General features: G+C 45.4%; 1 protein-coding gene across 3 annotated transcripts in view; it reads left to right on the forward strand.

Moving 5' to 3' along the window:
* Positions 1-15,709: 15,709 nt before the first annotated feature.
* LOC144696472 (thioredoxin reductase 1, cytoplasmic-like) overlaps positions 15,710-26,310 on the forward strand; it is a 42,997-nt gene continuing 32,396 nt past the window's right edge. The window contains exons 1-2 of one of the 3 annotated variants that reach the window (XM_078567795.1): positions 22,928-23,147; positions 24,353-24,643. The gene's annotated coding sequence lies outside the window, so the exon portion shown is untranslated. Of the gene's footprint in view, positions 15,766-22,927; positions 23,148-24,352; positions 24,644-25,882; positions 26,200-26,310 lie in introns of those variants that run through there. The other 2 variants (XM_078567798.1, XM_078567797.1) reach the window with 2 other exon arrangements.

The following is a 26,310-nucleotide window of genomic DNA, read 5'->3' on the forward strand; positions in this document are numbered from 1 at the left end:
GAGACCCTCCCCACACTCAGGTTCGTGACACCAGATTCACAAGCCTATGGCTTGAACAGAATGGCCAGCGAGACCAGTTTCTTCTGATAATTCACAATTGCTTTATCGAATTTACCCACAGCCCTCAGACAAGGGCTGCATTAAGCAATCATGACATACAGGAGGCCGTGACTAGCATTCCAGAGACCCAGGGTAATGCTCTGGAGACCCAGGTTCAAATCCCGCCACAGCGGATGGTGAGATTTGAATTCAATAAAAATCTGGAATTAAAAGTCTGATGATGACCATGAAACCATTGCCGATTGTCATAAAAACCCACCTGGTTCACTAATGTCCTTTAGGGAAGGAAATCTGCCTGGCCTGGCCTACGTGTGACTCCAGACCCACTCTTAAATGGCCTCTGAACAAGAGAAATTTGGGATGGGCAATAAATGCTGGCCTAGCCAACAATGCCCACATCCCATAAACAACAGGTCTTATCAGAGGCTAAACCCCCACTTAGTTCCTAACTTAATACTTAAATCTTTATATTCTAACTTAATACTTTAAATCACCCCTAGTTAATCCTCCATTCGTGTTGTAGGTGCCTTGGTGTTGTTGACCGGATTCTACCAACTTCGTTGACTGCCTGCAGACAACAGTGGTGTCCAATGATTTCTGTCCCCAAGTTTACCATATCTGCTGCTGGCCTGACCAACACATTTCAAAGTCCAGTAGTTAGCACTCCTAGTTTATTCTACATATAGTCCAGATGAATATGATCAGCTCACGCTGGTCGAAACAATAGCCTTTCCATGGTAATAGATCCTGGATAAATATGATCAGCTCTCACATTGTTTAAACAATTTTCCTGCTGTTTATGACACAGTGCAGTGATAGCACCTGACCCCAAGGTCAATCGTGGTTTGAGTATTAATGGCCTGTTCCTTGTGCCATTGTATCGGGTAATCAGTCTCTTAATTGCGCTAGTCAATGGCAGGTAATGGTACTTCCCTGGTACCATTGTTCAATGATAGCAATCAGTCAATGTCCAAAAGAAAAACAGAATTACCTGGAAAAACTCAGCAGGTCTGGCAGCATCGGTGGAGAAGAAAAGAGTCGACGTTTCGAGTCCTCACGACCTTTCAACAAACACTTTTGATGAGCCACTGTCTTTTGCTCAGTGCCTGAGTTAGCCCCTTGTTGCACAGCCCTGCGCTGTTGGCTGCGGCTTGGTTTCTGTATTGTGTGGCAATAAACATGAGGTCAAAAAATGTCCGTGGGTTTGTGTTTCATATGCCATAAATTTCCCAGTTGGAGGGGATTCCAATCCTACAAATGTCACAAACATAAACCCGCAATTTTGATCTAAGAGCCAAATATAAAAATAAGCACATTTCATGGCAAACAGAATGATAACAATCTTTTGTTACTTTGAGTTTAAAATTCCCTAGGTGATTTAGCACAACCATGCAGAGCAGAAAAGTAGTAACCCAAGATGGGGTGAATTACTAATTCCAGCCAATGTGGGTCTAGGAGAAGTGCAATTAGCTTTAAGAAGTTGCAAACTCATTAAGGTTCTTGCTACTTATATGTATCCAGCAGTGACCCCTGCTGCTGGATTGTCAGTATGTGAGTGGCGAGGGCAGGATTAAATTCATAAGAATCATAAAATTATGGAGCTCTGGAGGAGGCCATTCAGCCCTTCACGCCTGTGCCAACTTCCTGCAAGAATTCCTAATTAGTCCCACACCCCGCCCTCTAAACAAAGCCCTGCATACTCTTTTTAAGTATGGATCCAATTCTCTCTTGTAAGTTATTAATAATCTGCTTTACCACCCTTTCAGGCAGTGCATTCGAGATCATAGTTCCTCGCTCCTGACGAAAAGAAATTCTCATCTCCCCCACCGTTTTTTCCAATAACCACAATTTTGTATCTCTCTGGTTACGAGTTATACTGTGATTGGAATCACGGAATTGTTATGATGTAGGAGGAGGCCATTCGGCCCATCGTGTCTGCACCGGCTCTCTGAGCATTTTAACTTAGTGCCAATCTCCTGCCTTTTCCCCGTAACCCTGCACATTGTTTCTATTTAAATAATCATCCAATGCCCACATGAATGCCTCAATTGAACCTGCCTCCACCACACTTCCAGGCAGTGCATTCTAAACCTGAACTACTCATTGTGTGAATGAGTTTTTCCTTACCTCACATTTGCAAAACACTTTAAAACTGTGCCCTCTGGTCCTCAATCCGTTTACAAGCAGGAACAGTATCTCCCTATCTACTCTGTCCAGACCCCTCATGATTTCGAAAATTTCTATCAAATCTCCTCTTAGCCTTCTCCTCTCCAAGGAAAACAGTCCCAACTTCTCCAATCTTTCCTCATAACTGAAGTGTCTTATCCCTGGAACCATTCTCGTAAACCCCTTTTGCCCTCTCTCCAATGCGTTCACATCCTTCCTATTGTGTGGCGCCCAGAACTGTACATAATACTCCAGCTAACGTCTAAGTTCATCATAACCTCCCTGCTCTTGTACTCTATGCCCCTATTAATGAAGCCTAGAATACTGATTGCTTTAGAAACTACCTGTCCTGCCACCTCTAATGACTTATGTACATATACACCCAGGTCTCTCTGCTCCTTCACACCCCTTAGAATAGTATCCTTTATTTTATACTGTCTCTGCGTGTTCTTTGTACTAAAGTGTATCACCTCACACTTTTCCACATTGAACTTTATCTGCCACCTATCTGCTCACTCCACCAATGTGTCAATGTTCTTTTGAAGTTCTACACTGTCCTCCTCACAGTTTACAATTCTCCCAAGTTTTGTGTCATCCACAAACTTTGAAATTGTTCCCAGCACACCAAGATCTAGGTCATTTATATATACCAGGAAAAGCAAGGGTCCCAATACTGACCCATGGGAATTCCACTACAACCCTTCTTCCAGCCCGAAAAATACCCATTAATCATTACTGCCTGTTTCCTATCCTTCAGCCAATTTTGTATCCATGTTGCTATTGTCCCTTTTATTCCATGACCTATAACTTTCCTCACAAGTCTGTTGTGTGGCACTGTATTGAATGCCTTTTGGAAGTCCATATACACCACAACAACGGCCTTGACCTCATCAACCATCTCTGTTACCTCTTCAAAAAACACCAGCAAGTTAGTTAGACGTAATTTTCCTTTAACAAATCCATGCTGACTCTTCCAAATTAATCCACATTTTTTCATGTAGATATTACTTCTATCCTGAATAATTGTTTCTAGAAGTTTCCCCACCACCGAAATCAAACTGACTGGTCTTAATTGCAGGGCAGATCTTTACAACCTTTTTTAAACAAGGGCATAATGTTTGCAATTCTCCAGTCCTCCAGCACTTCCCCTGAATCCAGGGAACATTGAAAGATTATTGCCAGTGCCTCTGCAATTTCCACTCTCACTTCCTTCAATATTCTTGGATGCATCTCATCCGGTCCCGGTGCCTTATCAACTTTAAGTACCGACAGCTTATCCAATATCTCCTCCTTATCAATTTTAAACCCTTCCAGTGACTGGGTTTCCTCCTCTGTCACCATGGCCTGGGCAGCATCTACCCAATAGGTAAAGACAGATGCAAAGTATTCATTTAACACCTCAGCCATGCCTCTTGCCTCTATGTGTAAATCCCCTTTTTGGTCCATAATCGACCCTACTCCTCCTTTTACCACCTTTTTACTATTGATGCCCTTTAGAACGCTTTGAGATTTCTTTTTTTGATAGCTGCCAGTCTTTCTTCAGAATCCCTTTTTGCTTCTCGTATTTTCTTTCTCACATCCCGTTTTACTCTATCCAAATCCCTTTGGATCACCTTTATTAAACCTTCCCTTATCTTATTCTGTTCTAAGGAGAATGATCTCAGTCTTCCCCAGTCTCTCTACATATCTGAAGTCCCTCACCTTATGGTCCTTAGAAGAAAATGACGATAAAGTACCGGAGCTGGAAGCAAAACCAAAGAAACAAATCAAGGGAAGGAACCAACCGGACTCAGCACAAATGTCAATCTTCGAGGAGTCTATGAATTCGCTTTTTAAAAATTCTTTAATGGGACGTGGGCATCACTGGCTAGGCCAGCATTTGTTGCCCATCCCTTATTGCCCTTGAGAAGGTGGTGGTGAGCAGCCTTCTTGAATTGTTCCAGTCCGTGTAGGTACACCCACAGTGATAATTAGCAGGTGGTGTTTGTGCCACACAAGTGCCAGGTTAATGACCACCTCCAACAAAAGAATCTAACCACCTCATCGTGACATTCAATGGCACTACCATCGATGAATTCCCCTACCATCAACATCCTGGAGGCTACCATTGGCCAGGAACTTAACTGGATGAGGCATACAGGTCCAAATCTTCCAATCAGGATCTGAACCCATATTTCTGACACTGATCAGACAAAAAAAATAACCACCTACCTTCCTCCAATCTTCCTGTGCAATCTTCCGATGGAGGATCCTTCCAAACCGAGAGTGCGGCAAACCTCAGAGGGAGCAGCAGAGAGAATCTGTGCAGAAGCCATGCCCCCTTTTAACAGCACTGGCTGGTAAGTAAAGAGTTTAAATGTCCCAAAACTTCTTTGAAAAGCTATGAAGAGAAGGTAAGTGGGTAAGGGGGTAGGTTGGGTAAGGTAAGTGGGTAAGGGGGGGAGGGAGTATGGTGGGTGAAGGGGTAGGGTGGATTAGATAAAGGGGTAGGGTAGCAAATGGGTAGAGTGGCAGGATGGCAGCTGGGTGAGGTGGGAAGGGTGACAGGGAGGGAGATTGGTGAGGTGGCAGGGAAGCAGGTGGGTAGGGTGGCAGGTGTGTAGAGTGGCAGGTGTGTGATTGGGCAGGTGGGCTGGGCGTCTAGTCAGTTCGAGAGAGGTTGTAAAGTCAGGGGCTAGTCAGGTTGGGTCCTGGGGTAGTTAGGGCCAGGGTGTCGGGGGAGTACACACAGTCCCTGACCATACAGAGACTGAAAGACCAGGGCCATACATACCGTGACTACAAGAGCTGTTCAGAGGCTTGTACTGCCTTCTACAACATACAAGTCAGGAGCGTGTTGGAATATTCTCCACTTACCTGGATGAGTGGAGCTCCAACAACACGCTAGAAACTCAACACCACCCAGGACAAAGCAGCCCGCTTGATTGGCACCCCATCCACGACCAGATTAAACATTCATTCTGTTCACCATTGGTGCACCATGGCTGCAGTATACACCCACGTAGAAGATGCACTGCAGCAATTTTCCAAGGCTCATTTGCTCAGCACATTTCAAGCCCACAACGCCCACTGCCTCTTGAAGAAAAAAGGCAGCAAGAGCATGGGAATGTGACCACGTCTAATTTCCCCTCCGAGCTATACACTGACCTGAAATTATATTATTTTGCCTTCATCATCGCTGGGTCAAAATCCTGAAACTCCCCACCCTAATAGCCATGATGGTGTACATACACCACATGGATTTCAGTGGCTCACCATCACCTTCCTAAGGGCAATTAGGGATGTGCAATAAATGCTGACCTTGCCAGTGATGCTCACATCCCATGAACAAATGAAAAAGAGCTTCTTCTCCATATCCCAGTGTGGAGCTGCATCTATAGGTCAGACACGCTCTCTTTCTTAGAAATCAGTGTGGGAGCTGCACCTCCATGACAAACGCCTCTCTGCCCAGGTTCCATTAAGGATCTGTACCTCCAGGACAGACACCCTCTCTGCCAAGGTCTCAGTGTGGAGCTGCACCTCTAGAACAGACACCCTCTCTGCCGAGATCTCAGTGTGGAGCTGCACCTCTAGAACAGACACCCTCCCTGTCCCAGATCTCAGTGTGGAGCTGCACCTCTAGAACAGACACCCTCCCTGTCCCAGATCTCAGTGTAGAGCTGCACCTCTAGAACAGACACCCTCCCTGTCCCAGGTCTCAGTGTGGAGCTGCACCTCTAGAACAGACACCCTCCCTGTCCCAGATCTCAGTGTAGAGCTGCACCTCTAGAACAGACACCCTCTCTGCTGAGGTCTCAGTGTGGAGCTGCACCTCTAGAACAGACACCCTCTCTGTCCCAGGTCTCAGTGTGGAGCTGCACCTCTAGAACAGACACCCTCTCTGCCGAGGTCTCAGTGTGGAGCTGCACCTCTAGAACAGACACCCTCTCTGCCGAGGTCTCAGTGTGGAGCTGCACCTCTAGAACAGACACCCTCTCTGCCGAGGTCTCAGTGTGGAGCTGCACCTCTAGAACAGACACCCTCTCTGCCGAGGTCTCAGTGTGGAGCTGCACCTCTAGAACAGACACCCTCTCTGCCGAAGTCTCAGTGTGGAGCTGCACCTCTAGAACAGACACCCTCTCTGCCGAGGTCTCAGTGTGGAGCTGCACCTCTAGAACAGACACCCTCTCTGCCGAGGTCTCAGTGTGGAGCTGCACCTCTAGAACAGACACCCTCTCTGCCGAAGTCTCAGTGTGGAGCTGCACCTCTAGAACAGACACCCTCTCTGCCGAGGTCTCAGTGTGGAGCTGCACCTCTAGAACAGACACCCTCTCTGCTGAGGTCTCAGTGTGGAGCTGCACCTCTAGAACAGACACCCTCTCTGCCGAGGTCTCAGTGTGGAGCTGCACCTCTAGAACAGACACCCTCTCTGCTGAGGTCTCAGTGTGGAGCTGCACCTCTAGAACAGACAAACTGGTTGTGTCAGGAAACAAAATGACAATTTTTTCTCCCAGTAGTTTTATTATAATTCGATCTTATAATTTGGGAACTTTAGCAAGGGCACAGTTGTAGCTTAAGTGATTCCGAGTAATTATCTAATCATCCAAATTGATAGGCACTGTTTGGGTCATGAGGACTCGAAACGTCAACTTTACTCTTCTCCGCCGATGCTGCCAGACCTGCTGAGTTTTTCCAGGTAATTTTGTTTTTGTTTTGGATTTCCAGCATCCGCAGTTTTTTGTTTTTATCCCTATATTCAATGTTGTCTATAGACTTTCCTGAAGTGGATAATATGGATTTATCACGACAATTTTGTTAAATCAGAGTCTCAGGAGAAGGTGCTCAGCATTTACTAGATAGTCCTTCCATAGATCTGTATAACTGATGGATGGCAGTGTGGTCATCTGACAGTGTATCTTTGATGCCACCCGGTATTGGGAAGATCACCTTTGCCCCTCTTTTTTGGCCTTCCTCTTAATCAGGCCACAACAACCCGCTCACTGATGCTCAGTTGGGGTTCCGTAAGGAACACTTGGCTCTAAACTTCATTACAGCCTTTGTCCGGTTGTGGTCAAAACAGCTGAACTCAAGGGGTGAGGTGAAAGTGACTGCCCTTGACATCGAGGCCGCATTTGACCGAGTGTGGCATCAAGGAGCCCTGGCAAAATTGAAGTCAATAGGAAGTGTGGGAAAACTCTCCACTGGCTGGAGTCATGTTTAGTGCAAAGGAAGATGGCTGAGGTTGTTGGAGTCCAATCATCTCAGCCCTGGGACATCACTACAGGACATTTGCCTTTTCAAAGTAATACCCGAGGATCAACCACCTTCAGCTGCTTCATCAATTATCTCCTCTCCTTCTGAGGTCAGGAAAGGGGATGTTCGCTGCTGATTGTACAGCGTTCAGTACCATTTGCAACTCCTCAGACACTGAAGCAGTCTTTGCTCATACACAGCAAGACCTGGACAACATTTAGGCTTGGATTAATAAGTGGTAAGAACCTTCACACCACACAGTGTCAGCCAGTGACCATCTCCAATAAGAATCTAACCATCTCCAACAAGAGAGAATCTAACCATCTCCCCTTGACATCCAATGGCATTACCATTGCTGAATTCCGCACCATCAAAATCCTGGGGGTTTTACCATTGACTAGAAACTGAACTGGACCAGCCACATAAACTCTGTGGCTACAAGAGCAGGTCAGAGGCTGGGAATTCTGTGACCAGTGACTCATCTCCTGTCTCCCCAAAGCTTGTCCTGAAAGTCCAGAGGTGAGTTGCTTGGATGAGTCAGTTCCACAGTATTCAGGAATCTTGACACCGCCCAGGATAAAGCAGCTCACTTGGCACCCCATTCACCACCTTAAACATTCACTCCCTCCGCCACTGACGCACAGTATCAGTGTGTGCCATCTACAAGATACACTGCACTAAATCACTCAGGCTCCTTTGACAGCACCTTCCAAACCTGCAACCTCTACCGCCTAGAAGGACAAGGGCAGCAGATGCGTGGGAACACATCCAAGTTCCCCTCCAAGTCACACACCCACCCTGACTTGAACAAATATCGTCGCTGGGTCAAAATCCTGAAACTTGCCCCTAATAGCACTGTGGCTATACCTATACAAGATGGATTGCAGCTCACCGCTACCCCCTCAAGGGCAGGTAGGGATGGGCAATAAATGCTGTCCTAGCCAGCGATGCCCACATCCCTTGAATGAATAAAAAAAGACCAAGGAAGTAGTGAAAACAATCAGCATCATAGTGTGCTGATGTCCTGCATAAACCACATGAACATGCAGCCAGTTACTTTCTATATCCCAGCATAGAAGAACCTGCCCTGCCCTAGCTATAATGTCCGTTTCAGACATGTGGAGGTAGCAACTTGCGCACAATCCGTTAAGATTGGAATTAAAACACAAAATGGTGGAAATACTCAGCAGGTCTGGCAGCATCTGTGGAGAGAGAAACAGAGTTAACGTGTCAGGTGGAGATGACCCTTGCAGGAGATCGGGGATTGTAGGATCCATCCTAAAAATAACGAGAACCAGGGATGATGATATGCCTTTTAAATGCCCTGTGTTGCTTCTATGACAAGTAGGAAATGCATTAGTGCAATAGAAATTCAGGACAGACAGAAATGATGAATTTACCAAACTGCCAACAGCACAAAACCTCTCTGCCAACAGGGACTTCCTGGCTCTGGTGTCATGTTCAATTTTAGCACCCTCTGCTGTCCCTTGCACACAGTTGCAACCCTTCCCCATGACATGACGATCTGCATTATCCTTAAGAGTAATTGCAGCATTCATCTCTTGCTCCTTTGTGTGGAGCTTGCTCCGCACAGTCCTTCTTATGGATTTATTCTTGGGATATGGGCGTTGCTGGTAAGCGGGCATTTATTGCCCGTCCCTAGTTGCCCTTGAGAAGGTGGTGGTGAGCTGCCTTCTTGAACTGCTGCAGCCCATGCAGTGATCATATTGTATTGTAGGTGTTTGCCGGCTCATTTGTGAGGACAGTTAAGAATGAACCGCATTGCTGTGGGTCAGGAGTCACATAAAAGGCCAGGCAGGGTAAGGGTGGCAGATTTCCTTCCCTAAAGAGCATTAGTGAGGCAGTTGTGCTTTTACAACAGTCGCTTCATGGTTGCCATTACTGATACTAACTTTACATTTCAGATTTTTAAAAATTGCTGTTTTGTCTTTAAATTGAGTATAAAGTCACAACGCACCATTGTGGGATTTGAACTTACATCTCCTGATTATTAGTCCAGGCTTACTATGCCAATACACGATCGTATCTGTTCATATACTGCTGTTAGCCGAATACTGGCATCGGCAGAAATGTGGAAATGTGCCATAGACTTAGGGGAATATAAAAAAGCTGTATCTAAAACATGGAATGCTTCCCTCCCCTGTACTGGGGGCTCCTAATGGAAATAAACTCTGTAATTAAAGAATATTTGTAGCGCCTCGTCAAATCTTTCAGAAATGTTTCAAAGCACATCACAGTCAGCAAATTAATTTGAATGAAAGAAAAACTTGTGTTTATATTGCGCCTTTTATGATTTCAGGATGTCTCAAAGTGCCCTACAGCCAATGAGGTACTGTTGAAGTGTCTTCACTGTTGCAATGTAGGATGTAGCGGCCAATCTACACACAGCAGGCCCCCCACAAACAGCAATATGATAGTGACCAAATAACCTGTTTCAGTGATAGTGATTCAGGAATAAATATTGGCCAGAACACCAGGGAAAATTCTCCTGGGCTTCTTTGATTGGTGCCTTTGGTATCTTTTTGTCCACTAAAAAAAGCCACCTGGGATCTTGGTTTAATGTCTAAATCTGATAAACGGCACCTCAGACAGCGCAGCACTCCCTCAGAGCTGCACTGAGTGTGTCAGCCTTGATTCTTGTGCCTAAGTCTCTGGATTAGGACTCAAAGCCACAATCTTCTGATTCAGAGGCCAAAGTGCTACCCACTGCATGTGTGAACATCTGGTTCGAGGCGGATCAGAAGTGGATACACATCCATTTCACTATCGAATGGCGCGAGGATACTGACTGTCAGACTCACAATTGGTTGAAGTCTCAGAGTTTGGCTGGCATGGAATTGTATGCTGGCTACCATTGGTGTAGATGAAAACAGGAAACAAAATTATCTGCGCTAACCTTTGGCTCAAATCTGTAAGCACTGGTCAGGTTAAGCACTAAACAGGCCAGTTTTGTTATGCTTTTACACTGTGGTGCAGTGGTAGTGTCCCTATCTCTGGGCTAGAAGCTCTGGGTTCAACTCCCACCCCAGGACTTAATGGCTACAGAAGATGTGTTCACAGCAAAGCCAAACAGGTTGATTATCAGCTTGTAAATCCTTCCAATTTGCCTGATGGCAGGGTGTAAGAGCAGGAGAATTTTCTGCTCAGCTATACTGCAGAAGGCAACTGCAGTACTTTACCAAGCATAATCATGGACCAATCCAATGGAAGTCCATTGTTGCCCTCTTTGGGCATGGCACCTGGAGGAAGATGCAAGGTGACAGCCATCCCAATGAAAACCAGCTGTTGTGTTCAATTGTTCTGTGTTTGATTTTGGAGCTGGTTTAATATTGATGCTCACCATGCCCTTGATTGATTAAGCCTAGGCGCGGACTCAGAAAAAAAGTAAACAAAGCTGTTGATTAGGCTGGAGCCAGAACCGAAGCATGGAGTAGACATTTCAAAGCGTTGTATAAAGTTCATGTAAATGAAGTTCCTACTTGCATAGAAATTAGTGTTGACTCTACATAGATCCAAGATATAAAATGTACAACACCAGCTGCAGAAACTCCAGAACTGGATATTGTCCAGGTCTTGCTGCATTTGCACGTGGGCTGCTTCAGTATTGAGGAGTCATGAATGGTGCTGAATATTGTACAATCATCATCGAAAATCCCCACTTCTGACCTATGATGGAAGGAAGGTCATTGACGAAACAGCTGAAGGTGGTTGGCCCTAGGACACTACCCTGAGGAACTCCTGCAGTAATGTCCTGGAGCTGAGATGACTGACCTCTAACAACCACAACCATCCGTCCTTTGTGCTCGGTATGACTCCATCCAGAGGAGAGTTTTCCCCCTGATTCCCATTGACCCCAATTTTGCTAGGGCTCCTTGATGCCACACTCGGTTAAATGTGGCCTTGATGTCTAGGGCAGTCACTCTCACCTCACCCCTGGAGTTCAACTCTTTGTCCATGTTTGAACCTAGGCTGTAATGAGGTCAGGAGCTGAGTGGCCCTGGCAGAACCCAAACTGGGCGTCAGTGAGCAGGTTATTGCTAAGCAAGTGCTGCTTGATAGCACTGTTGATGACCCCTTCCATTACTTTACTGATTATGGAGAGTAGACTGATGGAGCTGTAATTGGCCGGGTTGAATTTGTCCTGCTTTTTGTGTACAGGACATACCTGGGCAATTTTCCACATAGCCGGGTAGTTGCCAGTGTTGTAACTGTACTGGAACAGCTTGGCTAGGGGCGCAGCAAGTTCTGGAGCACAAGTCTTCAGTACTATTGCCGGAATATTGTCAGGGCCCATAGCCTTTGCAGTATCCAGTGCCTTCAGCCCTTTCTTTATATCATGTGGAGTGAATTGAATTGGCTGAAGACTGGCATCTGTGATGCTGGGGACCTCCGGAGGAGGCCAGGATGGATCATCCACTCGGCACTTGTAGCTGATGATTGTAGCAAATGCTTCAGCCTTATCTTCAGCACTGATGTGCTGGGCTCCCCCATCATTGAGGATGGGGATATTTGTGGAGTCTCCTCCTCCAGTGATTTGTTCAACTGTCCATCACCATTTACGACTGGATGTGGCAGAACTGCAGAGCTTAGATCTGATCCGTTGTTTGTAGCATTGCTTTGCTTTGTCTATCACTTGCTGCTTATGCTGTTTGGCACGCAGTCCTGTGTTATGGCTTCACCAGGTTGACACCTCATTTTTAGGTATGCCTGGTGCTGCTCCTGGCATGCCCTCCTGCACTCTTCATTGAACCAGGGTTGATCCCCTGCTGGCTGGATGGTAATGGTAGAGTGGGGGATATGCCAGGCAATGAGGTTACAGATTGTGTTCGAGTACAATTCTGCTGCTGCTGATGGCCCACAGTGCCTCATGGATGCCCACTTTTGAGTTGCTAAATCTGTTTAGTACAGTGGTAGTACCACACAACATGATGGAGGGTATCCTCAATGTTAAGGCGGGACTTCATCTCCACAACGACTGCGCCATGGTCACTCCTACCGATGCTGACATGGACAGATGCATCTGTGGCAGGCAAGTTGGTGAGGATGAGGTCAAGTATGTTTTTCCCTCTTGTTGGTTCCCTCACCACCTGCCACAGACTGTCTAGCAGTTATGTCCTTTAGGACTCAGCCACCTCGGTCTGTGGTGGTGCTACCGAGCCACTCTTGGTGATGGACATTGAAGTTCCCCACCCAGAGTACATTCTGTGCCCTTGCCACCCTCAGAGCTTCCTCCAAGTGATTTTTAACTTGGAGGAAGCACTGATTCATCAGCTGAGGAAGGGCAGTACGTGGTAATCAGCAGGAGGTTTCCTTGCCCATGTTTGACCTGATGCCATGAGACTTCATGGGGTCCAGAGTCGACGTTGAGGACTCCCAGGGCAACTCCCTCCCGACTGTATACCACTGTGCCACCACCTCTGCTGGGTCCGTCCTGCCGATGGGACAGGACATACCCAGGGATCGTGATGGAGGAGTCTGGGACATTATCTGTAAGGTATGATTCCGTGAGGATGAGTATGTCAGGCTGGTGCTTGACTAGTCTGTGAGACAGCTCTCCCAATTTTGGCACTAGCCCCCAGATGTTAGTAAGGAGGACTTTGCAGGGTCGACAGGGCTGAGTTTGCTGTTGTTGTTTCTGGTGCCTAGGTCGATGCCGGGTGGTCCATCTGGTTTCATTGCTGAAGAACAGACACCTGATTAATATGTTAGAGGAGGTTAATATTCTTGGAGTGTATGTCAGTATGGGACATTGCTTTCATTAGGTGGGTGATGGGTAAGAATTAGAAAGATAGTGGCTCGTTCATCCAACATATTCAAGCACCCACATCCTCTAATTAAATGTGTTTATTGTGGATTAACAATGTGTATGTAACAGCAAGGACTTCTATCCTGGAACTAGGTGTGACTGAGGGAAACAAATCTTCCAATTTCTATTTATTTGCAATCACTTGTGGCAATGTCAAAATATGGGCCAAACTTATTTTGACTCTGGTCATTGATCTCTCTGCTGTTCATGGGATCTAGCCATGCGTAAATTGGCTTCTGTGCTTCCCCAAATTTTAGCAATTCAGTCGTTTTTTTAAATTCTTCCATGGGATGTGGGCGTCGCTGGCAACCGAGTGGCAGTTAAGAGCCAACCAAAGAGTGCTTTAGGGCATAAAAAAAGAAAATGCTGGAAGAACTCAGCAGGTCTGGCAGCATCTGCGGAGAGAGAAACAGAGCAACATTTTGAGTCTGATATGACCCTTCATCAGAACTGGAGAGAGGTAGAAATGAGGTGGGTTTTGTGCTGTTGAAAAGAGGGGAGGGGGGAGGGGCAGGTGGAGCAAAGTGGGAGGTCAGGGACAGGTTAGAGGTCAGGAGAGATTAAATGAGAAAGATGTCATGGATCACAAGACAAAGAGGGTGGTAACTCCAGTTCCGATGAAGTCATGCTAAACTTGAAACGTTAACTCTGTTTCTCTCTGCACAGACGCTGCCAGACCTGCCGAGTGTTTCCAACAGTTTCTGTTTTTATTTCAGATTTCCAGCATCCACGGTATTTTGCTTTTATTTTAGTGCTTTAAGCCATCCTAAAGATATCAAAGGCGCCATCTAAATACAAAGGTGTTTTGTGTTGGTGGCATCAATTGAACACTTCAACGAACGACATTGATTTTGACCAGATATTACTGACCTGCACCTCTTGTCATTGATGTGAAAATCAATTTGCTGTCTCAGGGCATGAAATTGGGTAAGGGCACTCGCCTCACAACAGAGTTTCAGCAGGAGCCTAATAGGACCCCTTAGCAAACCGCTGGGTGGTGCGCGGTAAAGCCAGAATCTTAGCTCCCAATCTGGCAACACCTCGATTTAAATGTTTTTCAGATTCCGACATGGCGTCTCCCATCCCTCTCTCTCCAGCCCTACATCCCCTCTCAAATCTTTACTCCCCTTCAGTTCTGGACTCTTGCACACCCCTGATTTCCTTTGCTCCATTATTGGTGGTCATACCTTCGGCTGCCTCGGCCTTTAGCTCTGGAACTCCCCCTCTAAAACCCTCTGCTTCTCTCTCTTTCTTCAAGACACTCCTTAAGACCCCCCCCCGCCCTTCTAACCAAGCTTTTGGGCACCCTATGCCTCACGGTGTCAAACTTTGTTTGATATTGCTGCTGTGAAGCAACGCGGGATGTTTTTCTACATTGAGGCCCGCTCGATAAATTCAAGCTGCTGTTTACTTCGGGTCTCCACAGCTTTTGCGTCGCCTAGTAAGAGGCAGAACCACCACTGGGAGGGGGATTGCCAGGGAATTAGTGGTTTCCCGTTCCAGCCTAGATTCGGGATATCAGTGGCAGCTGGCGCACACACACTGAGCGATGGAGGCACCCCAACCTTTCCAAGGGTGAACGTTGGCACTTCTTTTGGGGCTTTTTGAGCCTGGCAAAGAGCGTGAACAAGAGCACGGACTGGCAAAGCTTCCTCCTACATGTGGCAGGCAGATGTCATCAAAGCCTCGCAGGTGCCCCTTCTGCCCACTGACCTCATGCGCACTTCCAACCCCCTCCCGTTAATATTCAGGACATAATTCCCTTGAGGAAAAAATATTTTAAAAAACTTCCGTTTATATAGCATCTTTGTTGACCACCGGACATCTCAAAGTGTTTTACAGCCAGCGAAGTACTTTTTGAAACATAGTCACTGTTGCAATGCAGGAAGCTCAGTAGCCAATTTAGTGCTTAGCAAACAGCCACAAAACAGCAAGGAGTTAATAACTTGATAATCTGTTCTTGTAATGTTGATTGAGGGATAAATATTGCCCAGAGCACCAGGGATATCTCCCCTGCTGTTATTCAAAATAGCACCATTGGATCTTTTACAGACAGGGCCTCAGTTTAACATCTCATCCAAAACATGGCACCTCTGACAGTGTAGCATTCCCTGTGTGTTGCACTAGCATGGTCAGCCTGGATTTTTGCACTCAAGTTTTGGAGCAGGACACAAACCCAGAACCTTATGATTTGGAGACAAGAGTGCAGCCAACCGAGGCACGGCTGACAGTTAAATGCTAAATATTTTTTGGTATACGCTCAGGGGTGATTCAGGGCTGAACATGGTCTCAGTGTTCACCCATGCAGAAATGATTGTGCTTGCTTGCTAGAGTTCACTGTGGATTTTTGCATTGTCATCGTGACTCTGGCAGTCAGCCTAATCCTTCAGGGAGCAGCTGCTGACTTGTTTGCCTTATCAGTGCACCCAGTATCGAGGAAGTAAAGGAGCTGTGCAGTTGGACTCAACACTTATAAACTGGCAAGTGATCTTTCAAAAGCCTAATGCCGACAATAAAAAATCTGCTTTGTTTTAGATGTTTTTATGTGCTTTGTGCATTATTGAACAACAACTTTAACTTGTATTTATATAGGCCCTTTAAGAGCACTTTGAGACATTCAGTGGTCATGAAAAGCACCTACTTTTCTTTCTTTCCTTCTCTCATCCTTCCTTCCTTCCTTTCTTTCTTTCTTTCTTTCTTACTTTATTTCTCCCTTCCTTTCTTCCTTTCATTCATTCTTTCTTTTTCTTTCATCCTTCCTTTATTTCTCCCTTCCTTTCTTCCTTTCATTCATTCTTTCTTTCTTACTTTCCTTCTTTCTTTCTTTCTTTCATCCTTCCTTTATTTCTCTTTCTTTATTCCCTTCTTTCTTTCACCCTTCCTTTATTTCTCCCTTCCTTTCTTCTTTTCATTCATTCATTCTTTTTCTTTCATCCTTCCTTCTTTCCGTCCTTCCTTCATCTTTCTTTCATCTTTTCTTCCTTTCATTCGCTCATCCTTTCCATCCCAAAGCTCTTCACAGGAGTGTGATTCAAGAAAATTTGATAGTCAAGCAGTATGTTATATTAGGGCAGATGACCAAAAGTTTGGCCAAAGAGGTAGGTTTTAAAGGAGGAGAGAGAGGGGGAGAGATTTCGGGGAGAGAATCCAGAGTTTAGTAGTTCAGGCAGTTGAAGGTATGTCCACCAATGGTGGAGCAACTAAAATCTGGGGCGCTTATGTTGCCAGAATTAGACACGCGCATATCTCTTGACAGGTTGCGCGGTTGGAGGAGGCAACAGAGATAGGGAGGGCCAAGGTCATGGAGGGATTCGAAGATAAGGATGAGAATTTTAAAATCAAGGCTTTGCTTGAACTGGAGACGGTGTCAGTCAACGAGCTCAGGGGTGATGGGTGAACAGGACAGTGCAGTAAGGACACGGACTGCAGAGTTTTGGATGACCTCAAGCTTAAGGAAGGTAGAATGTGGGACGTCAACCAGAAGTAAAATGCCCAAGGCACTTAACAGGGGCATTGTTAAAAATAATTGGTACCCAACCAGGTAAGGAAATAATGATGGTGGTGTAGTGTAATGTTGCTAGCCTAGTAAGACCTAAGCTAATGCTCTGGGGACATGGGTTCAAATCCCACCACAGTGGCTGGTGAAATTCAATTAATTAAGAAAAAAAATTGGGAATTAAAAGTGTCATGGACAGAATTTGTGTGTTTTTTCTCTCTCTGCCCGTGATCAGTATTTTTGTACGTAAGTGTCTGTTGTGTTTTGTGTGCTCTCTTACCCTCAGATTGATTGTCCCAATTAAATAATTCCAGCAGCAAGCTTTTGGTGAACTATAAAATAAAGGAAGTTAAAAGCAAAAAAATATAAAATAAAAATAAAACTATAAAAATAAAAATAAAATTATAAAATAAAGAACTATAAAATAAAGAAAGTTGTTCATTATCAGACATTTACACCGGATGTTTAAAATGTGTTTAAAGTGAGATATCACACACAAAAAGACTAGATAAAGATGAAGGTAAAACAATATGGTTACAACTGAGAGGTGAGATAATTATAAGTTGTAACCATATTGTTTTACCTTCATCTTTATCTAGTCTTTTTGGGTGTGATATCTCACTTTAAACACGTTTTAAACATCCGGGGTAAATGTCTGATAATGAACAACTTTCTTTATTTTATAGTTCACCAAAAGCTTGCTGCTGGAATTATTTAATTGGGACAATCACTCTGAGGGTAAGAAAGCACACAATACACAACAGACACTTACATACAAAAATACTGATCACGGGCAGAGAAAAAAAACACACAGATTCTGTAGATTCTTAGATAAGTTGGTTGAAGTGAAAGTCTTGTAAAGCAGAGGATTCTCAGTAAGCTGAGAGGCTTCTTATAGTTGAATTTCCAGCATGTTGGTTCTCAGGTGAACTTGAAGTTAGAAAAAGTTGAAGGAGTGGTTCTCCCACTTTCAAAGAATTGCTGTTTATTACCTCAGCTGCTTGCATGACTTACAATGGGTTTGATGGCTTTCGGTGGGACTTTGTCTGTAGACCAGCTTCCGCTATTTTTAAAAGCAAACAGAAAGTAGGGTTGTCTCATGATGTGACTTGTACAAGTTCAAAGTCCTTTTTAAATAAAGTGGGTGGTTAGGCCGATTATACATCCTGCGTTTTGGATTTCACACTTTGAGTGTTTGAGACGGCCAGTGTCTTTGTATTTGGAAAAACCATTCAATTGATATTACCCTTTCGAATTAGTTTGAGGAAAGGCATTGTGGCAACATCAGTCTGGCAGGTTCCTCTTGAGAGAGGGCACTGGTTTCAATCACGAGAAATCAGGTGATTCTCAAGCGGCCATATTTTTGTAGCCTTTTGTGGTCAGTTTTTAAAATATGAAAATTGATTTTAATTTCAGAATATACAGGAACGTGGCAAAACCTAGTCTCAGTAAAGGTAACCATGAAACTATCATCGATTGTCATAAAAACCCAACTGGTTCACTAATGTCCTTTAGGGAAGGAAATCTTTAGGGAAGGAGGCTTGGCCTGGTCTGGTCTACATGTGACTCCAGACCCACAGCAATGTGGTTGACTCTGAACTGCTGTCAAGGCCAGTTAGAAATTGGCAACAAATGCTGGTCATGTCAGCGATGCCCACATCCCATGAATGAATGTGTTAAAAATTAGGACAGGTGAAGGGGTAGGTCTTAAGGAGTGCCTGAAAGGAGGAGAGAGAGAGGTTTAGATTTAGGGAGGCAATTCTCACGTCGTCACTGACACAAAAGAAACATTCTGATGTTAACCGCTAAAACTGCTGTGATTTCTGCAGCAGAATCACTGGAATATAATCATATTTTTAAATTGCAGTTACGAGAGTGCAAAGCCCAAATTCCAAGCTACATGCACGGCTGCAAAACAGTGCATAAAACCACTTATACCGGTTGAGTGGTATTACTGCTAAGAGTTTTCAATAGTAATAATTCTGTACACTGAACGTGCTGCATAAACTTGTATCATTCCAAAGCATTTCTCTTTGGAGCCAGACTCAAGTAGAGGTGGAAGTTAACTGGGGGAGGTGGCAAAGATTACAACAGAAGAGGTAAGTTTTAAGGAAGCTTTTTAAGGTGGAGAGAAGTAGCAAGGTGGAGCAGGGTGTGGGGTGCTGGGTTTGGGGAGCTAGTTTGGGATAACTTAAGACTTGACCACTGACCGTGGTAGAAAAGAGAGAGAGGAACACAGTTGGAAGAGGGGTGACTGTGGTCGGCAACACAGGACTTGTGCACTTTGCAAATGTTTCACAACAACAACTTGCCTTTATCGAGCTTCTTTTACAATAAGAAGGTGTCCCCAGGCACCATAGAGGGGCATAATCAGGTGGAAATTGGAACTCAGCCAAAGAAGGATAGGTGATTAAACGTTTGGCCAAAGAGGTAAGTTTTAAGGTATGTATTAAAGGGGAAGAGCGTGCTAGAGGCACAGAGAAGTTTAGGAGGGAATTCCAGAACTTTGGACCTAGACAGCTGAAAGCAGGGATGCCAATGACAGGGTGGAGGAAGTAGAGAGTTGGACAAGGGTCCAGACTTGGAGGAATGCAGAGTCTTGGAATGTTGTAGAGCAGGTCGCAGTTGCAGAGATAGGGAGTGGAAAGGCTATGGAGGGATTTGAACATGAGGGTGAGAATTTTAAACTCAGGACATTGGTGAACCAGGAGCCAATGCAGATGGTCGAGCACTGGGATGTGGGAGGGACCCAGGCCGTGGAGCGATTTGTACACAAACGTGAGGATTTTGAAGTCAGTGTCCTGAGGGTCAGATGTTTTTGGAAGAATTGGGTTAATGCTAGGGCCAGTGGCTGTACACTCTGACATAGTGCATCCTCAGCCACATTTAGAATGTATCTAGGTAATCTATTGTAAGTCTTTATGATTGCGAATAGTATAGTATAGAGAAGGCTGATGTAGATGTAGAAATCAGGGTGGGGGACTGGGATATACTTGAACAAATTAGCATTGAAAGGGAGGAGGTATTAGCGGTTTTAGCAGGCTTAAAACGGAATAAATCCCCAGGCCCAGGTGAGATGTACCTCCGACTGCTATGTGAGGCAAGGGAGGAGATTGCAGGGGCTCTGACACTAATTTTCAAATCCTCTCTGGCCATAGGAGAGGTGCCATAGGACTGGAGGACAGCGAATGTGGTACCATTATTCAAGAAAGGCAGTAGGGATAAACCAGGTAATTACAGGCCAGTGAGTCTAACATCAGTGGTAGGGAAACTAGTGGAAAAAATTCTGAGGGACAAGATTAATCTCCACTTGGAAAGGCAGGGATTAATCAGGGATAGTCAGCATGGCTTTGTCAGAGGGAGATCATGTCCAACAAATTTGATTGAATTTTTTGAGGAGGTGACAGTTGTGTAGATGAGGGTAGTGCAGTGGATGTAGTCTACATGGACTTAGTAAGGCTTTTGACAAGGCCCCACATGGATAAATGGTCAAGAAGGTAAGAGCCCATGGGATCCAGGGCAATTTGGCAAATTGGATTGAAAATGAGCTTAGTGGCAGGAGGCAGAGGGTGATGGTTGAAGGTTGTTTTTGCAATTGGAAGCCTGTGACAAGTGGTGTACCACAGGGATCGGTGCTGGGACCCTTGCTGTTTGTAGTGTACGTTAATGATTTAGACGTGAATATAGGATATATGATCAGTAAGTTCGCAGATGACACGAAAATTGGTGGTGTTGTAAATAGAACAAAGAACAAAGAAAAGTACAGCACAGGAACAGGCCCTTCGGCCCTCCAAGCCTGCGTCGATCATATTGCCCGTCAACTAAAACATTTTGCACTTCCGGGGTCCGTATCCCTCTATTCCCATCGTACTTGCTTCCACCACCTCCTCTGGCAGCGAATTCCAGACACTCACTACCCTCTGCGTAAAAAACTTGCTCCTCTATAGTTTTCTCCTCTCACCTTAAATCTATGTCCCCTGGTAATTGACTCTTCCACCCTGGGAAAAAGCTTCTGACCATCTACTCTGTCCATGCCACTCATAATTTTGTAAATTTCTATCAAGTCGCCCCTCAATCTCCATCGCTCTAGTGAGAACAATCCGAGTTTCTCCAATCTCTCCTCATAGCTAATAACCTCCAGACCAGGCAGCATCCTGGTAAACTTCCTCTGCACCCTCTCCAACGCCTCCATATCCTTCTGGTAATGTGGTGACCAGAATTGCATGCAATATTCCAAGTGTGGCCTAACCAAGGTTCTATAATGAGGAAGAAAGCCTTAGATTACAGGACAATATAGATGGGCTGGTAAAATGGGCAGAGCAGTGACAAATGGAATTTAATCCTGAGAAGTGTGAGGTGATGCATTTTGGGAGGACTAACATGGCAAAGGAGTACACAATGAATTGTAGGACCCTAGGAAGTACAGAGGATCAGAGGGACCTTGATATACATGCCCATTGATCCTTGAAGGCAGCAGCACAGGTAGATAAGGTGGTTAAGAAGGCATATGGGATACTTGCCTTTATTAGCCTAGGCATAGAATATAAGAGTAGAGAGGTTACGTTGGAGCTGTATAAAACCCTTGTTAGGCCACAGCTGGAATACTGTGTGCAGTTCTGGTTGCCACACAAAGGAAGGATGTGATTACGCTGGAGAGGGTGCAGAGGAGATTCACCAGGATGTTGCCTGGGCTGGAGCGTTTCAGCTATGAAGAGAGACTGGATAGGGTGGGGTTGTTTTCCTTAGAGCAGAGAAGGCTAAGGGGGGACCTGATAGAGGTATACAAAATTACGTGGGGTGTAGATAGGGTGGATAGGAAGAAACTTTTCTCCTTAGTAGAGGGGTCAATTACCAGGGGGCATAGATTTAAGGTAAGGGGCAGGAGGTTTAAAGGGGATTTGAGGAAAAGTTTTTTTTCACCCATAGGGCGGTTGGAATCTGGAACACACTGCCTGAGGGGGTGGGAGAGGCAGGAACCCTCACAACATTTAAGAAGTATTTAGATGAGCACTTGAAACGCCATAGCATACAGGGCTACGGGCCAAGTGCTGGAAAATGGGATTAGAATAGAGAGGGGCTTGATGGCTGGCACGGACACGTACCCTGTTTCTGTGCTGTATAACCCTCTGACTCTATGACGGCTATCACACAGCTTAGCTTGGCCCCAGTCCGGATTTAGAAGACATCTGTTTCAGATCTCCCACTCAAGACAGTTGTGGTCATATCATCATGAAGCAGTTGCAGGATTGTGATGATGCTTCTTGGACATCCAAAGCCTCTGGAGAACCACCTGCCTTCACAGGTGGGTGTAAAAGACCCCGTGGCAACTATTCTGAAGAAGAGCAGGGGAGATCTCACCGGTGTCCTGGTCAATATTTACCCCTCAGCCAACATCATGAAAAGAGATTACCTGGTCATTATCACAGTGCTGTTTGTGGGAGCTGGCTACCCGTGCCACACTGGCTGCCCTGTTTCCTACACACAACAGTGACTGCCCTTGAAAACCACGCCATCGGCGCACTGAGACACCCGGTGATTGTGAAAAGCGCTATATCAATGCAAGTTCGCAACTCATCCACTCCCATGGGGCGGGGGGGGGGGGGTTTAAATGCGGACCCATACCTTTTCCCATAGGCTAGAAATGCAATACACAAAAAAATAGTCGGTGATTTGGAATATTTTCCTTGGGAGGGAGGAAGGGAGGGACTTTAGCCACAGACCAAAGATGAGGAGGACGATTGAGAAATTCTGCTGATTCATACAGCCTTCATTTTCTCACGTTTTAAAAAAAAAATTTGCCTGTAATCTCAGCAATGAAGTGTTATCTGGGTGGGTCCTGGCCAAACTGAGTTAGAGCCCTGGGGGGGAGGGGAGTGATTAAAGGCATGGTGGGGGGAAGTGATTAAAGGCATGGGGGGGGAGTGATTAAAGGCATTGAGGGGGTGATTAAAGGCATGGTGGGGGGAAGTGATTAAAGGGGGGGGAGTGATTAGGGGGGGAGGGAAGTGATTAGGGGGGGGGAGTGATTAGGGGGGGGAAGTGATTAAAGGCATGGGGGTGGTGGTGGTTGATTACACAGTGTGTTTAATCTCTCTGTGTGAGAGAGGCTGGGAATGTAAATGGTTCTGAGTAAGAGACTCCTCCTCCTCCTGTGGTTGCGACACTGGGGTTGGGAGAAAGGGTGAGAGTTCTGCAGCAGCTTTTGTCTTTATTTCGTCAGTGGAAAGGAGGGAGAGCGGTTCAGGAAACCCCTGAACGCAGTGAACAAAGGCAGGAGGTTTTTTTTTGTGCCAAATGTGTTCGCTGGAAAGCCGCATATAAGACAGAGCAGCAAAAAAAAAACACACAAACCAGAAACTCCGGCAGGTAAGGAGACACGTTTTAAAAAAAGGAAACTATTCAGGTTTTTATCCAGAAGCGGCTTGATGCGGGTCCCCAGCATTGAATCAATGCGGCCAGTGTTCAGTGTGAGAGCTTTTGCAACCCTTATCTGGGTAAAGTTAGTCGATAAGCCATTTTCTCTTTTGTTATATATATATATATATATATATAGAGCAGAGTGAGATTTGAAAGATAAGGAGCAGCGCGATTGGTGCTTTCAGCATCTGTTAGGTTTTTAGAGCCGATTAATCGGCGTGTGACTGGGGGGTGGGGGTGGAAATAAGCACCGGGGGTGGGGTTTGCAATGTAACTGAGCCCAGTTCGCCTCCTCTCTCTCTCTCTCTCTGTGTGGCTGATGCGTTCTGGGCTTGAAGGCCATTCGGGCCATCGAGTCTGTACTGGCTCTCTGAAAGAGTGTTCCACCTAGTCCCCCCCTCCCTGCCTTATCCCTTTAACCTGACACGTTGGCTCTTTTTCAGGTAGCAATCCAACTCCCTTCTGGATACAAACAAAAAAAACTACTGTGGATGCTGGAAATCCAAAACAAAAACAGAATTACCTGGAAAAACTCAGCAGGTCTGGCAGCATTGATGCTGCCAGACCTGCTGAGTTTTTCCAGGTAATTCTGTTTTTGTTTTCCCTTTTGGATACCTCGATCGAACCTGCTTCCTCCACCCTTCCAGGTAGTTTGTTACAGACTCCAACCATCCTCTGGGTGAAAATACTTTTTTTTCCCCCACCCCCCCCTTATGTCATATCTACTTCTTTTGCCAATCATTTTGAATCTGTGCCCTCTAGTTCTTGGTCTCTTGAGTGGCCACAGTTTCTCACTATTTATCCTGTCCATGTCCCTCGGGATCTTGAATACTTCCTATCAAGTCTCCTCTCAACTGCCTTTTTCTCCAAGGAAAGGAGTCCCTTAACTCTCCAATCTATCCTCGTGGCTGCAGGTCTTCATTCTGGGAATCTGGGGTGAGAGGGAAATCGTGAAGGGGTTGGGGTGGGGGGAGCTTTTACATCGGTTAAAACAACAAGTAGAGGGGATTTGTTTTCTTCATTGAGCTGGGATGGCTGTTAATGTGACTTGATAAAATCCACATCTCGTACCAGTTTACCGTAGATTTTTATCTGGGCAGGCTTTGTTATCCGCCTCCGATCTTTACTTTGCTTTACGATCTCTCTTTCGTTAGATTGTAGAAAGAGGGATGATCTACCCACTGATGATGTGCACCCGTTCCTTCAATGGTACAAGTGACAGGACTGATAACAGAACTAGGGTTAAAGAAATGGCTTCATTCACGACCATTTGAAAGTGGATATCGCTTGGTGTCCCACAATGCCTTCCGGGGGAGGAGGGTGTGGAACTTGAGGATGCAGTTACATGTAAAATTGCACAATGAAAGTCGAGCTGCTTGTGTTGCACTGTGGAAGTAGACTCCACTTCCTCTCGTGAGGATGACAAAGCGAAACTTTGCTACAAGGCAGGTGGTGTGAATGTGTAATAGGCTGAAATTTTGTTTTTGTTACAGATTACAAATAGACGTGTGGGTGTTCATGTGTAATACCCATGTATCTGAGTAGCGGTGCTAAATTAACTCCTCCCAACTTCCTTCCATCTTGGAATTAAATTGACAGTTTACAGCACAATTGTTTACAACTTGATACCTACAACACCTTTCTGGGACTTTGGGAGACTTGGGCTATCCAATAAGAACTCAAACGACTGCCATGATCTCTAAATGCCAATGCCTTGCACCTTTTCCCAGTAAAACAATCCGAGCCTTTGATCTCTAATGAGCAAACCGCCCAGGCTTGCTGTTGGTGAGCTGCAGAACAGATCGCATGATTAGCACATCCTTTAGATAATATCACCATCATCAACACCATGAGGGAGGTGTCAGCTGTGGCTCAGTTCATAGCACCCTCACCTTTGAATCAGAGGGTTGTGGGTTCATGTCCCACTCCCGGAAAACCAAGAACTGTGATTGTACTCGAAAGAGTTGCAATCTGTGACTGTTGATAACTCGAAAGAGTATCATCAACACCATTTTGTCTATGACATATTTAGCAGTCTCTTCTTGGCCTCCACCTATCACTGGCCCCCTATTGAGCTCTACCTGTCCCACCCACCCCCCTCTACCAGCTTATATTTCACCTCATTTCTATATGTCTTAGTTCTGATGAAGGGTCATACGGACTCGAAACGTCAACTGTATCCCTCTCCGCAGATGCTGTCAGACCTGCTGAGTTTTTCCAGGTGTTTTTGTTTTTGTTCTAGATTTCAGATTTCCAGCATCCGCAGTATTTTGCTTTTTATCACATGACCCTCTCCATTACCCTAAGTTTAAAGCTACAGTCCCAAAATATAATCTTAACCTCACAATTGTAACAATTTCAATATTGAAATGAGTTGCACAGGTGACTTGGCCACAGTTGAATGTCAAAATGAAGAATGCTCCAGGAGACGATGTTTATAACCTCGATAACACTTACTGTAGCAAAATTTCCACCAGAATCCTGCATCTTAGAAATGGATTGGATTGGACTTGGTGGCAGCCTGAGAGCATCACCTGCTAGGGCAGAGCATATGGGAGCTTTCCTCCCCCACCCTGAACCAAATTTAAGCCAAAAAACATTGGGGATCAGCTTCCGAGTTTCTCACTCTCTGAACAGATTGAACTTGTCGACTCAAACTTTCTTTCCCTAACCTAGATGGGTTTCTGCAGGCAGAGCTGCTCGTGATTTGAACAGAGGGAGAATGTTGACAGCAAATTTCCTATGTTGAGAATGAGTAAGAAAATGGTCTTCTGTGCTGTTATATGGCTGAGAGATGTTGGATAAGCAAAGGAGGAGGCTATCACTTTGCTTAAGGATTGCGAACGAGAGGGCACAGATTTTAAAGTGATTCGCAAGAGAAGCAAATGTGGCGTGAGAAAAAACTTTGTCTCGCAACGAGCAGTTCGGGCCTGTAATGTGCTGCCTGGAAGTATGGGGGAGGCAGGTTCAATCGAAGCATTCAAGAGCATAATGTGCACAAGTATGGGGGGGAAGAGGCAGTGCAACAGCACTAGGTCATAATGCTCATTTATAGAGCCAGTGCAGACACGATGGGCTGTATGGCCTCCTTCTGTGCTATTAAAATTCTGTG

The sequence above is a fragment of the Cetorhinus maximus genome, chromosome 22, assembly GCF_964194155.1.
Source record: "Cetorhinus maximus chromosome 22, sCetMax3.hap1.1, whole genome shotgun sequence".
Lineage (NCBI taxonomy): Eukaryota > Metazoa > Chordata > Chondrichthyes > Lamniformes > Cetorhinidae > Cetorhinus > Cetorhinus maximus.